The sequence below is a fragment of the Dendrobium catenatum genome, unplaced genomic scaffold (assembly GCF_001605985.2).
Source record: "Dendrobium catenatum unplaced genomic scaffold, ASM160598v2 original_scaffold_267013, whole genome shotgun sequence".
Lineage (NCBI taxonomy): Eukaryota > Viridiplantae > Streptophyta > Magnoliopsida > Asparagales > Orchidaceae > Dendrobium > Dendrobium catenatum.
Genome location: NW_021585411.1, coordinates 147,835 through 164,478, shown reverse-complemented (window position 1 = coordinate 164,478; position 16,644 = coordinate 147,835).

Sequence of the window (16,644 nt, the reverse complement as noted above, 5' to 3'; positions counted from 1 at the left end):
ACTCTTGGATTAAGATTGATTTTCTTAATCCATATCCAATATTTTTCCATCTTTGAACCATTGATCAAAGCTTCAAACGATAGCCAATGATTTTCCATAATTTTGAAAATTCAACTCCATTTGATCTTTGTTAGACTTCAGTTCAATTTGAATTTTACAAATAATCTGTAGAAGATCCTCCCCAAATATATGCTGCAGCTTTTCCACGTCCCAACCACCATTATTGATAAAATAATCTACTGTTAAGTCACTGATTTGTAAATTAGCAAGGAAGGTACGCCACTTACACAAAGCTTTCTCTAATATCCAAACATCCTCCATAACATTCACACTTTCTCCATTGGAAATTTTCCATCTTATGGTTGGTTTAAGAGCCTTTGCACCACTAAATATAATTTTCCATACACTTGACATATTTTGTTTCCAATCCAGAAACCAACATGAAGTCCCATACTTCGGCTTTAAGCATTTATGCCAAAAAGAGTCTTTATCATTTATATATTTCCATGCAATTTTAGCTCTTAAACTATCAACCTTTCTTACACAAGAATGAATACAACGTCCACCTAAGTGGTATGATTTACACAAGTTCTCCTAACTAACAAAATGAAAATCATTTTCATTCTCCTTCTTGTGCCAAATAAAGTCTATACAAGCCTTTTTTATTTCATTCAAAACTCCAACTAGAACCAAAGAGTGAGTGCAATAGAAAATAGGAATTGATATGATTGTCGATCTAGCAAGAGTAAATCTCCATGCAAGAGAAATAAATTTGCTCCCCCAAGTATCTAACTTCCCAATAACTTTTTCCAACAAAAAATTAAAATCTAAAGCCATCATTCTTCTAAAAGCAATTTTAATTCCTATTTAATAGAATTCATTAACAAACTTGAATCCCATTACCTGAGCAATCTTCTTCTTCCTTCTTCTACTCACAGCTTTCCTAAAGAAAATAGATGATTTATTGTAATTGATTTTTTGTCCAGACCAATTACAATAATCCCATTAAATACTCCTAATCCTCTTGACCACCTTCAAATTAGCTTTAGAAAAAATTAAGATATTGTATGCATAAAGTAGATGAGATATCCTAGGAGCATTATGATGAATCTTAATCCCTATCTCCTTCTCTTCTTGAATTAAAGCATTAGAGAGGATTTGAGAACATAAAAAAAAAAAGAGAGAAAAGGAGATAAGGGACAACCTTGGCGAAATCTATTGTACGTACCGATCCAACTAGATGATTTACCATTAATCAGAATATAAAACCTTGGGTTAAGTACACATTCCAAAATAAGCTTAGAGAAGTGTAAAGGAAAGACAAAATAACTTAAAATATGCTCCAACGTTTTCCAAGACATGCTATCATAAACTTGCTCCAGGTCTATTTCTAATTAAACCAAATCCTTTTAAAGATTTGGAAAACCGAAATTTATGAAAAACTTCTTGAGCAATTAATACATTTTTTGAAAGGGATCGACCTTTGATGAATGCTGATTGATTTTTTGAAATAGGTTTGGGAAGCAAATCAAAAAATCTTTTGAGGAGGATCTTATTCATAAGTTTGTAAATTATTTTACATAAACTTATTGGCCTAAAATTTGAAGGAGACATAGGTATCTCCACCTTTGGAATAAGTACATTCAATGTATTTTTCCAATTAGATTCCATAGTGCCCATGAAGAAAAACCTTTTTAAAGCATTCTAAAAATCCCATTTGAAGATGTACCAATAAAACTTGAGAAATGAGTGAGTAACACCATCCACACCTAGAGAAGCACATCCCTTCAGTTAGCTAACAATAGCTTGGACTCCCTCCAATGTGTGCTTGGATTTGAGTGCTTATCTATCAGAATATATTAATGTTTCTCTCAGATTTGGCCAATTAGTCAAAGAAGAAGATATATATTTCCACTTGGTATGAAAAAAAATTATAATTTTTTTTTTTCAATTTGAACTTGATCCTCCACCCAGACTCCATTTTTATCTTTAATTTTGAAAATGTGATTTGCATTCCTTCTGGCATTTGTAAAAGAATGAAAAAACTTTGTATTCAAGTCTCCTTCCTTTATCCATGTCACCTTTGCTCTTTTTCTCCACCAAGAGTTTAACCGTGCCAAAGTACTATTAAGCTCATTAAATTTAGATCTTAAAAGCAAGATCTTTTCCTTTGAAAGGCTTCCACCCAAAGACTCCCTCATTTCCATCTCCAAAATTTCTCTAATAAGATTATCCTTCAAAAGATTGAGGTCTTACAATTTTTCTTTGCTCCAGAAAAAAAAATCTTTCAAAGCCTTTTTAAATTTTATATCAAGAATATCCGAATGAGGGTTAACAATATTCTGATTCCGTGCCTTTTGAATAATAGTAGCTGAAGCATAGTCAGAAGCCCAAGTATCCTCAAACTTGATGTTACACTTTGGTTTCAGAAGATCTTCCCAAAGTTTCATCATAATGGGGCGATTATTTGAAGCCACACGAGGAAGATGATGTACCACCAATAATGGATTAGACTCAATAGCTGATGAATTAACAAAGCATCTATTAAGTCTTTCTAAAATTCATGCTCCACCTGATTTATTATTGCACCAATTAAAATTTTTGTCCAATAAAATTCAGTTCATAATAGTTATGGTTAGAAAAAAATAATTTCATCTCTTTTGATCCTTTGGAATAGACAAATCCTCTTCCTCCCTTTTTATTATTCTTGGACAATAGGAAATTAAAATCACCACCCACCACTGCAGGTCTATTAAGTAGCATTTTATTCTCCAAATTGGGATAATTCACTTAGGCTTAACATCCTACATTGAACTTTCAATTGGTATTAGAGAGTTTCTCATAATATTGTTTTAGGATACCTAGAGATCTTGACCATTCATAGTGATCGAGGATAGTTTAAAAATTAGAAGTTTGAAATCTTTTATCATAAGAGAGGAGCATAAAATAATTTTTTAGCTCCTAAAACCCCTCAATAGAATGGGTTGCTAAAATAAAAATAGGACATAGGTAAAAATAGCTAGAGTCATGCTAGCTGAGTATTCACTTCCAAAATATTTCTATATAGAAGTAGTAAATACTACTTGCTATGTACTCAAAAGGGTTAATATCATATCCAACCTCAATAAGACACCCTATGAGTTACTCAGAGGAATGATGCCCTATCGCTCTAACCTTTATTTTTTTTGATGTTAGGTGTTTATTTTATAGAATGACAAATATCCATTAGGAAAATTCGACCCTAAATCTGATGGAGTTTTCCTTAGATATTCAACAATAGGTAAAACGTACAGAATTTTCAATACAAGGACATTAGTTGTAAAGGAGACCACCAATGTAGTGTTTGATGAACTTGATAGATTAGTTGAGCCTATGTTAGAAGAAGGAGAAATGGTTGAGGTCACCCAAAGAGTATAATCTATTAACCTAGAAAATATAGTAGAGCCTCAGGACCCATTACCTAGAGAATGAAGATATTCATCTAGTCACACTAAGGAGCTCTTCTTATAAGATCCATCAGTAGGAGTAAGAATTAAGCATGGAGTTAAAAAAGAAGTTAATCACTATGATTTCATCTCAATGGTAGAACCCTCAAACATAGATCAAGCATTATTTGATGTATTCTGGATCCTAGCCATGCAAGAAGAATTAGATTAATTTGTTTGGAATAATGTTTGAGAGCTGGTTAGCAGAATTAAAGACCATAGTGTTGTAGGGACTAAGTTGTGTTTTAAGAATAAAATGAATGACTCTAGCATAGTGATAAAAATAAGTCTAAATTAGTGGCAAAGGGGTACAATCAGGTTAAAAGAATTGATTTTGAAGAAACTTTTAGCCCTGCAGTTAGACTAAAAGCCATTTGAGTGCTATTAGCCTTTGCATACTTCAGAGGATTCAAGCTATATCAAATGAATATAAAGAGTGTCTTCCTAAAAGGGGTGATAAAAGTAGATGTGTACGTTAAACAACCCCTAAGTTTTGAGAATTTTTAATTTCCTTATCATGCATTTAAATTGAAGAATATATTATATGGATTGAAGCAAGTAGTTAGAGCTTTGTATGAGAGGTTGAGAACATTTTTTCTAGTTAGAGAGTTTGTTAAGGGTAGTGTAAACACCATCCTATTCTAAAGAAAGAAGAAGAATATCTACTCATTATCTAGATTTATGTTGATGATATACTATTTGGATAAAAAAAAGGAGTATGTGTGATGATTTCTCAAAAATAATGAGTGAGATGTTTAAGATGAGCATGATGGGAGAGCTTACCTTTTTTCTTAGATTTAGTGTGAAGTAAAGGGATGGTGAAACTTTCCTTAACCAATAAAAGTATATAATAAATATTCCTAAAAAATATGAGATGTATAATTAATATTAATTCAATAAATGCTTAAATGAGCTCCACCATTCAATTAAATAAGGATCTTAATGAAAAATTAGTTGAGTGGAAGAAGTATAGAGGGATAATTGAATCACCTCTTCACTTGACTATCAGTAAACCTGATATCATATTTAGTATATATCTCTTTGCTAGATTTCAAGCTGATCCCAAAGAATCTCATATGAGTGCTATTAATAAAATTACTAGATATCTTTTAGGAATGCATAACCTAAGAATATGCTATCCTAGATATAATACTTCTTTCAAAATCATATAATATTCTAATTCAGACTTTGCAGGATATAGAGTTGATAGGAAAAATACTTTTAGAACTTGTCAATTTATAGGTCAATCTATAATCTCCTAGTCCAGTAAAAAAAAACTATATAGCCCTATATATTATTGAAGTAAAATAGTTGTAGGAAGTTGTGTTGCACAAGTCCTACGGATAAAATAATAAATCTTAAATCTTGGAGTACCTGTAGCCACCATTCCTATTATGTACGACAACACTAGTGTCATTTACATTACTTAAAATCTAATTCAACACTCCCAGACCAAACTCATAGACACTATGCATCATTTTATTTGGGATTATATAACTAAGGGGGACATAAAGTTATATCATATTACTATTGAAAATCAATTAACATAAATATTTTCTAAAACCCTTGCCTTTGAAACTTTTAGTACCTTAGGGACTAAATTAGGTGTTATAGTTATTGATGCTTAAATCAAGATGCTTTAGAAATGATCGTCCATACTGATTCCTAGGGATAACTAACTTTATACTGATCATCCAGTTTAGTTTTGATCGTACTATATGATAAGATCACATTTTTTACTGAGCGAATTGGATGAACTGAATGAACTTGATCATACTGTATGATACTATGTCGTACTGTATGATATTATATTGAATGGAAAATATGGTTGATTTCCATTTAAAGGGAAAAAATAACAATTTTCTTCACTAAACTCTTTTCAAATCTTCTTCCTTCCTCCCTAAGATCTTACTCCTTGCACTGTCCAGTAGAAAGCGATCATGAGCTTTCGTCGGCAACTCATCCCGATATCCTATAAATCCTTGCTTTATTGAAGTAGCATATGAAGAGGCATACAATCATTAAAAGGCTTCCAAAATCACAACCTTAAAAATTACAAATCAGAAAGTTCTAAACTTTTCAGGTACTAACTCTCTTCGCTCGCATTACCATTCAATTCATTCTCACTCTTGCCTACCCTTTCAACTCTGAACTTTTTTTTTTTTTGGAATTCTTTGTAAGCCTTCAAATCAACAGTGAGGGCACTGCCCTCTAATCCTATGTCAACAGAAGCCTTATTGAAATCATTTACCAAGGCTTTTACAAGTTCTTACATCTTTCTACCACTAGAAAAAAGTTCACTCTTTAGCTTTTCTCCCTTACTATGAATGGACCCTTGCTAACCACCCTTAGGGGGTCGTTTATCAACTACCACATTCCTCACATTAATACCTTAGTTTAATATGCTTGAATTATACAATATATCTTTTAAAATTCAATTATTCCAAAAGTTTGGGATCAGATAAACACACACCTCTTCTATCCCTCACCACCTATTTTATAATGACTAAAATTAATTTCAATTTAGCTGATTTAATTATTTAATACTTTAAGAATCTTACCTGCATTTGATATCCTAGAAATAAAAGAAAGCCAAATCTTTCCTTAGATCATATTATTGCTTTGATTCTGGAATCCTAATAGAATTTCCAACTTTCTAGACCACCAGACAATCTACCAATTTTCTTCTCAAATAGCTCCTTCCATATCCTTCATAGTGCTCATCGTTGAAATGTTCACTATGTTAGCACCAAGCTAGAGGAAGCAGAGGGAAGTCGAGCACCAGCACCAGCTCCATCACCAGCCTTATTTAGTAGCCCTTTAAGTACGAAATATTGCTTTATAAATTTGATATATGGGATGCTCGCTTTGATAACTATGTAGCAGACAACACGAACAACATGAAAATGATATGACCTTGTTTGGAGAGAAATTCACTTCTATTCATTTATACTACCAACCACCACCACCACATCTACCTGATCAAGCATATTTTTGGTTTATCTTATTTTAGTTTTTGTCTATATTATTTTCTATTTATCATGTGATTTCTATTTTGTTTTGGTATTTTTTTTAGTTGTTCATCCTTTTTGAGATATGAAAAGGGGGAGTAGTATGTTGTTGGTTGTTTGTACTTCCTACTTTATTATGATTAGTTCACTATTTTGCCTTTATTTTCTTGCTCATTTTTTTGTGTTCTTTTTATTCCTCATTAAAAAAAATCTCCCTATTTTTAAAAATACAACTAATAAGCGGGAGCTTAGGACATCAAATATTTAACTTGAAATCAAAATCAATAATATTTGTCATCATAAAAAAAGGAAGGATCGTTGCAAATTTGGACCAGAGTCTTATGATTTTAATGATAACAAATATTATTTGATTCTTTACTATAATATCTCATGTTCATGTTATTATTATATATATGTTTTTTATGCCCTAACATTTCAGATTCACCATACACTGTATGAATTGATTAGCCAAAGATTGGGTAAAATAAGGTTAAGTGTCTTGAAGAGTTTGTATTTTTACCTTCATTTATTTTTACTTATCTTGAGTCAAGACATATATTTGGTGGATGCTAAACTTGCTGATCGTACATACACACACTCAAGGGAGTGAGATAGTGAGAAAATTATAAGTTTAATTTTCTGAACTAATAGTAAATTATAAGTTCATAGTTTATTGACTCATACATCTAATCTACTGGTCATATCCCTTGCAATTTGACCCAGTCCGATCTATAGATAAAGAACCATTAATCCAATTTCTAGATTGTTATGGATTAAGGTTTCTTTCTTAATTTCCTACACTCCCTTAAATCTAGGCTCGAGTAGGATAAGTACTTTAATTCAGGAATAATCAAAGGATTTTGCATCAGGAAGGATTGATTGGGCATGCTGAATAATTCTCCTTAAAATAACAAAACATGTGGAGTAGTAGATTAGGATATGGGTTTTTGCTGCAGAGGGATATCCTGAGTTTGCTCGAACTCGCATCTATAGCTCATTAAAGGATAAGGTAGCTCATTAAAAGGATAAGGAAGCTCAGGGAAAACTAAAAATCACTAACAACACACAGTGAATGAAAATTCATAACCCTTATTTACAAAAAATTGATGGTATTTATAGGAGTTTGTATGTGTATCTAGCCAGTTTTCTAGCCATCCTAGGCCAAATCAAGTTGTTAAGCTAGTTGGGGATAGTTAAATGGAGCTCAAGCATGTGTTTGAATAAGACTATAAGCATGTAATGAATTGGCTAGGAAGTTATGATTGAACTAATGAAATGATAGTCAATTTCTTGAGTTTTTCATAAATCTCTAGTAGGGCTAAGGCTTGGGATTGGATAGGCATGCTCTTGGGTCCAGTTGATGAAAGTTTATGCACTCATCCAGCCTAGTTAAGCCTTAGCAAGAATATGACTTATGAAATCCCACTTTGGTAAGCTTGGGTTAGTTAATTTGGCTAACCTAGGCTAGCCTATGGGTTGGATTCGATGGGGTAGGTGGAAGGGACCTATTAGTATGAAATGTAAGTAATGGTTTGGCTCAATTAAGCATAAGAAATGAAATGTCTCAATTGAACCACTTGGATTAGCCCAACTTACTAAACTAGGTGGTTCAAAGTGTTCGACAGGCTAAGGCAGGCTTTTGGGTACCTAATGGACTTATTTGTATGCTTTGAAGGTTAAAGGTCCATTAGGGTTACTTGAATTTAAAGAGGAATGCCATATGGGACATTTGATCAATCTAAGTTGACTTGGTTAATCAGGGTGAGAAGACCCAATGGATGAGTCCATTGGGTTTTGAATGGTTTATACAATTGATTAAAAGTGATTTGATGGCAAGTCATGATCTACACATGATGAAAAGCTTGGTATCCTTATTTTGGCCAAAGTGAGCATTAAAGTGGATTTTGTCAACCATTTCTCAACATGGGTATTAATGCACTCAAACTTGTTAGATTGATTGTTTGGAATGATTAGCATTGTTTGGTTTGATTTAAAAGAGATTATTTACAAGAATTTATGTTTTGGTCAAATGGGATCCTTCTGATCAACATGACCATTCATTGTTAACCATGATCAACCATAGGTTCAATTAGATTTATGCATGCTCAAGGATTATTGTAGGAGGAGAGTGACAAGGAGAGAGATAAGTGAGATTATGTGAGAGAGAGAGAGAGAGAGGAGGGTGTAGTAATCCAAAATATGAAAACATATTTTAAAATATGAAAATTTGACATTTTAGTTTTAACTAGAGCCTAGTGGGGCCGTTCTGTTGGGCATTGTAATGCTAGGTTTAGAGCATAGCACCACCAGAAATTACCGCCATAAAATTTGAGTTTTTGTTATATATTAAAATTTAATTTATGTAAGTGGAGTTGGGTCGAAGCTGAAAATTTGTTAGGGAAGTTAAGCCCTATAGAACTGGCCCAAGCTAACCAAGAGAAAGGTGAATTGGAAAACTTTAAAACCAATGATAAAACTCCTACTAAAATCACCACAAACAAAGTGCAGAAGAAAAATAAATGTGGAAGCGATAATAAGAAAAGAACACAACGGATTTATAGTGGTTCGGTCAAACCTTGACCTACGTCCACTCCTTGGAGGCACCCTCCAAGTATTGCACTAAAATAAGTGTCTCTCCTTTATCTCCCACAGCTAGGTGGAGAAGCCCTTACAAAATCACTTTCACCTTCCGCGGTGCGGGGGAGTCGCCGGGTCCTTTGACACCAAAGAGATCTTCTTCTTTCGTGAACTTCCCTCGAGACGAGCCTTGAATCTGATGGTATTAAGATGCAAGCCTGCCGGAGCAACCGTGTGGAATCCCCTCCACTCTCCCTTGAGTCCCTTCACACATATTCTTCTCCCTTTAAAGCTCTCTCTTCAAGTCTCCCCCACAAGAACGTAGCTCCAATGGCTGCCAAAGGCACTTACAAAAGTTGCCATGCCATAGCTTAAATAGAAGCTCTTAAAATGAGCTCAATAATGCAAGTTGCAGACATTATCATCCATGACGATAGGCATATCGTCCTGGCCGATTAGTTCAAATATGAGGAAAATCGTCCTGAATATCGCCTTGAAATTAAGCTGGATGATGTCTAATCGGTCGAGACGATCTGGAGATCATCTAGGACGATTTGACCATGTAATTGCTTTCCTTAAATTACAGAGAAATTTTGGAAAAATTGACTTGGATCGTCCTGGACGATATTTTATAGTCCTGGATGATCCTCTAGACGATGTCCAAAAATAGGTTATTTCTAAATAGATATGGCGGCAGATTCTTGCTGAATTGAGCCTATCGTCCTGGTCGATACAAAATTGTCCAGGACGTTGTGATTTGCTGATGGCTGCTTTAATGAGGATGCCCTAATTAGGGTTTCTACTTTTGTCAGATCGTCCAGGACGATATAAATATCATCCTGGATGATGTTACCAAAAATATAAATCTTTTTAGGGCACACAGAAAATTTTCCAAGTTACAAAACCTCAGATGCTACACCAAATACAACGTACTCAAGAAAGGAAAAAGATTACAAATTGTCACAGACCTAGTCTACCCAATCTTGAGCTGGTTCCAAATTACAGTCTGATCGTGTGGACCTAAAACGTTAGCAAATAAGGCAATCGTATAGAAATAATGAATGTTTGCTATCATCAAAATTATAAACCATAGATCCGCAACAATCTCCCCCTTTTTGATGATGGCAAACAATTTTAATTTGAATTTTAAAAAAAGAATATTTTCTTCTAATCTCCCCCTTACTAGAATAACACTTTAGAAAAAAGGAAAGATAAAAATATTTTTGTTGTTTTAAAATTTTTGAAAATAAGGATGCAAATTCAAAAGAATATTCTCCCCCTTTGACATTATCAAAAAGAGAGGAGGAACAAAAAAACAAAACACAAAAAACATTTCCTGATCTAGTGAGAAAATAAAATATTATTAAAATGATAAAGTTACCTCTTGGTTTTAATCAAAATTATATTAGAATCGGATTTAACAACGCATAGCCCAGAAAAGGTTAGAAACCCAGAGATTGATAATCCAAACTCAAGTTCATTAAAAAGGCAAAAAAACTTTTTGATTCAAGATCTAAATCAAGGAATAAATTAGAGAAAGAAATAATAATTTTTCAAAAATTCCTTCCATAAAATATATCTAATAGAAGATCAATGCACAAATTTTTGAATCAAGAATCAAGATTTTCAAACTCAAGTATCGAAAGTATCAAGGGTTTTCTTAAGCTTTTTAAGAAGTACAAGAATGGTAAGAATTAACTTTGTGGGCTCATTTTATGCTTCTTGACAATTGTTTGGCGCACTGCGTATTTTTTGATACACTTTGTGTATTTTATATTTTCAATTTGGCGTCTTTGCACATCTTTTATTTTTGGCATCATTGGCCAATTTTTTGAATATGCTTCCTTTCTTAAATCTTAAAAATAAAGGAAAACCCATCTTAGTGACAAAGTGAATTGCTTGATTAAGAAAATTATGAGGTAGATTCAAAAACTTGCAAAAGATTCCTATATGATAAATAAAACGTAGGGAGATAAAAATTTTTGTTTCAAAAACTAATTTAAAAGATGAAAAAGATTTTAAATCAAAAGTAGGATAACCTCTTTTAGAAAACAGAGATTGAGAGTTAAAAATAAATGAGTTCCTTCCTTTGACTGTTTTAGAGAAGTCAAACACAACTTACCAAAGATTTCAAGAAAAATTAGGAAGTATATTTTTCATTTTTAGAAAAGTGAATGTGTGTGTTGATGAGAGAAAAAATTTAACGAAAACAAAAAAAGAAAAAAAAATGAAAATAAAAAAGAAAGATAGAAATAAGGCATTTAACCATTATCTTTTTCTTGGTCTGATGCATCAGAGACCAGATCTGCCCATGAGATTTTTTGCTTTTCATTATTTCCCCAGTTTATGTTTAGCTTTGCCTTACCCTATTCTTTTGCAAGAAGAATTCTTAAATTAGGGCACTCATTTTTCATATGTCTAGATTTCCCACATCGAAAACAAATAACATCAGAGGAAATATTAACATCCTTACCATTTTTATCTTTTTTCCACTTTTTGCTTATGCTTTGGTGAGCTTTGTGATTTGCTTGATAAGTCATTGCTATCATCACCAACTAAGCTTCTTCTTTTCGCATCTTCAGCTTTTAGATCGATTGTTTCACCTGCATCCAAAAGTCTTTGACCCAAACCTTGCTCGTAGGAAATGAGTGAGCCAATCAAATTATCAATAGAATATATATTCAAATCTTTAGATTCATAAATAGTAATAACTTTAGGATCAAATTTATCCAATAGACATCAAAGAATTTTGTTAACTTTTTCAAAATTTGAAAAATCTTTTCCTAAAGCATGTATTGAATTTTCAATTTGAATGAATCTGGTATACATATCTAAGATTGTTTCAAAAGGTTTCATGGAAAATAATTCAAAATCATGCATTAACAAATTCAACTTGGATTGCTTGATTTCACTAGTGCCTTCGTATATGGTGTGCAATTTATCCCAAACTTCCTTACCGGTAGTGCACATGGATACTAACATAAAATCATCTGAATTTAAAGCACAAAAAAAGCAATTTAAAGACTTTGCATTCAATTGAGCAATGATTTGTTCTTCCCTATTCCATTGACTAAAAGGAATATCAATTTTAACTCCATTAACAATTCGTGACGGTGATGAATAACTAGTTAAAATCATAAGCCACATACGAAAATCAATTGATTGGAAGAAAATAGACATGCGAGTTTTCCAAAAATCAAATGACATATTTTCAAATAAAGGAGGTATGGTGATTAAATAACCTTCCGCAATATTACGATTTGCCATGGATCAAAAATTCAAAAGCTTTTAAAAACTTATTTTATGAATCCCGCTCTAATACCACTTGAAAGTTTGTTAGGGATGTTAAGCCCTATAGAACTGGCCTAAGCTAACCAAGAGGAAGGTGAATTAAAAAACTTTAAAACCAAAGATAAAACTCCTACCAAAATCACTACAAATAAAGTACATAAGAAAAATAAATGCGAAAGCGATAATAAGAAAAGAACACACCGGATTTATAGTTGTTCGGTCAAACCTTGACATACGTCCACTACTTGGAGGCACCCTCCAAGTATTGTACTAAAATAAGTGTCTCTCCTTTAGCTCCCACAATTATGCGGAGAAGCCCTAACAAAATCACTTCCACCTTCCCCGATGCGGCGGAGTCACCGAGTCCTTTGACACCAAAGAGATCTTTTTTTTTTGTGAACTTCCCTCGAGACGAGCCTTGAATCCGACAGTATTAAGATGCAAGCCTGCCGGAGCAACCGTGTGGAATCCCCTCCACACTCCGTTGAGTCCCTGCTCACAGGATCTTCTCCCGCCCAGACTTCACCTGTTCCTCACTCCCTTTTAAGCTCTCTCTTCAAGTCTCCCCCACAAGAACAAAGCTCCAATGGCTGCCAAAGACACTTACAAAAGTTGACATGCCATAGCTTAAATAGAAGCTCTCAAAATGAGCTCATTAATGCAAGTTGTAGACATTATCGTCCAGGACGATAGGCATATCGTCCTGGATAATTAGTTCAAATATGAGAAAAATCATTCTAAATATCGCCCTGAAATGAAGCTGGATGATGTCTAATCAGCCCGGACAATCTGGAGATCATCCAGGATGATTTGACCATGTAATTGCTTTCCTTAAATTCCAAAGAAATTTTGTAAAAATTGACCTGGATCATCCTGGACGATATTTTATAGTCCTGGACGATCCTCTGGACGATGTCCAAAAATAGGTTATTTTAAATAGATCTGGCGGCAGATTCTTGCAGAAATTTAGGTTATCGTCCTGGCCGATACAAAATTTTCCAGGACGATGTATTTTGTATAATGACGGCTGCTTTAATGAGGATGCCCTAATTAGGGTTTCTACTTTTGTCAGATCATCCAGGACGATATAAATATCATCCCGGACGATGTTACCAAAAATAAAAACCTTTTTAGGGCACAACATAAAATCTTCCAAGTTACAAAATATCAGATGCCACACCAAATACAACAGACTCAAGAAAGGAAATAGATTACAAACTGATATAGACCTAGTCTACCCAATCTTGAGCTGGTTTCAAATTACAGTCTGATCGTGTGGACCTAAAACGATAGCACATAAGGTAATCGTAGAGAAATAAGGAAAGTTTGCTATCATCAAAATTATAAACCATAGATCCGCAGCAGAAACATTATTGGGTTAGCCACTAATAGTATATATATATATATATATATTATAAATTATAAATATTGATATCATCTCCCTCACCCCTCCCTCATTTCACGTGCCTTGCTTAAGAAGAAACCAAAGGAGGAGAAAGAAGGGGGGAGAGAGAATAGAGAAAAATAACCTTTCTTTTTACAAATTTTTTAAATTCATTATAAGTAACTATGATCTAACTTTTATTTTGATGATTTTGATTTATACAAAATTTCTCTCTCCTAAATCTATCAAGAATATATTATCTCCTAATTTTGTAAGCTTTCACCATCTAACTTTTAATATATAATAGATTTGATTATTTTAAACAATATGATATAATTTTATTATATTTTTACTGATTAAATGTGTACAAGAACATTTAGGTAAAATGAGTTGGGAAAATGGTATATGAAAATGGGTTGGATTGCGATGTACAATGATTTGATATGGTAATACATAAATGTGATATGGGCTGAAATAACTCACTACAGGAAAACACAGTATTACCAGCGGACAATATTCGTCGGTAACACGTAAAATCCGATGGAAGGCCTTGGTTTCCAACGCATTTTTGTCAGATTTTGATGCACCGATTTGGTGCGCGTAAAAAATTGTCTTCCATCACTTATAAGACACCAAAAACCCTTCTGATGCACTCTCCGATGCATTACCGGTGGAAAATATAATAGCAAAAATGTCGTTTCCTAACCGATTATTCCGGCGCGATATACATCGTACTTTTACGACGTAAAAATCTGATGGTAAATACCGACAGATAAAATGCCACAGATTCACCATAACTAAAAGCTACTGTTTGTTTTTGGGGCTATAGGTACGCCGGAAAATGCCGACGGAAAAGACGTCGTAAGGTGCGCCGTAAATAAAGAAACGACTTGCTTTTGGCACATTTGCCGCCACCATTTTCCGGCGAAAAATAATGCTGGCATGATTGCACCGATATATTGTATTGTCATTTCTATCGCATTTCCGATGCCAAATCCGTTAGAAACCTGTAGCAATAACAAAAAAAATTGCCTTTGCATCCAACAATCGGATTTCCACACCTACAAACATATACAAATATATACAATAACAGTTCCACAACACAAATATACACATCACAGATGTCGAGAACTTCAACATATACTCAAAAACATAAATATCCATTAAAACAAAATGTTCAATTGCATCAACCAACTAAAAACATCACAATTTATTCAATAACACAGATTCAAAGAAATAAACAAGTTCTTATGACTAAACTAAATTACTCTGAATCCGTGGACTCCTCCTCAACTGGAGCTACCTCTTTTCCACTCAACGGCTCCCTCATTTTGCACATTTCATCCAACAACTAATTGTGTTTCTCCTAGATCTGCATTTGAACCTGTGCTTACAACTGAACTTGCCAATCAGCTTGTGATTTCCTTACTTGTTCTAGCCCTGCTTGAAGGGAAATTATTTGTTGAGTATGTAAGGACTCATGTGAACTAGATGCGAAGCTGGATGTAGTAGAGGAGGTCATCCCCTCGTATTCCTGAGCTTGTGAACCTAAAACATAAACTCTACCATGTTGCATTCCTCCAACTCCTTGCAACTAGATGCGGTACTCAGAATACTCAACAGAGACACCAGAAGAGCCCTCACCTGATGCGGCATGACTCTCTCGAAGCCGTATATATTCCTCCTGTGAAACTAGAATATAAAAATATATAATTAAACTAAAACTAAAAATTATTAAACACATATACTTACATGGGCTTTTCTTGCTCTCTCATCAATCCATTATTGATCCGCCTATCGCTTATGAGTGTGACTATGCAATTCCAATGTAGTAGATTCTCTACACAGCATCTCTTTCTGTTAGAATTAAGAGAATTATATTAATATTTATATTAAAAAAATTTTAAAAAACATTTAAAATTCATTACCAAATGTTGTCTGTGCTTAGTATGTGGAACGGAGCCGCTAATATGAAGGGAACTACCCAAGCCCCCAACATTAGAAGCTCTATTCTATCTATTTTGATCCCTCCTCCTGCTATACTCTACGCTGCCCCAGGCAGTGTTCAACTCAGCCCATATATTCTCTCCAAATCACAATGGTCGCTTGCCAGACTTTCAAATGTTTGTGAACATATCGTGCATCCAAGTGGACCCACCTTCTCAAAATTCTTTCTAATTTTGTCATTGTGCTTGGGTAGCCAACAAAAATCTTTCTGCATTAAAATACATAAAATATATAATATATATATTTGTTAGCTTAAGTAAAAAAGAATAAATCATTTAATTAGACATAACATAAAAACTAATACTCAAAAATACCTCAAACTCTCTTAACCACATTTCCTGGGCTTCTTTCGGGACTTTCATCTAAGAAATGTAATGAGCATCAAACCTGCTCCGTATGATATCTCGTATTTTATGTGTCGGTTGTTTTGATGGGTAGAACCTATAAAAATAATATTATGTGAAACAAACATATAATATAAAATAAAAATATTTGTTAGCTTAATTAAAAGAGAATATACGTACATGTCACCCTTAGGTGCTATCAATATTTGACCATCTATCGCCTGCTCTAGTGCAGCTGGTGTCGAAGGTCTAGCTATAGTAGGCTGATGGGGTAGTGGGGGATAGTATGGTGGAGCATATGGTGGATATAAATAAGTAGGAGGGGCACCAGCATAAGGTGGGGGTGCGTAGTATGGGTAGAAAGGAGTACTCTACGTGGGATCTGGTGAAGGAAATTGGGGGTCTGCTGAGTAGCAGGCTGAGTGGTAGGATAAGACTGTGTAGCAGGCTGAGACTATGTAAGAGATTGAGACTGTGTAGCAGGGTGAGACTGTGTAGTCCCCTCGATACGTACTGGCCTAGCTGGTCCAGCTGTAGTGATCTTC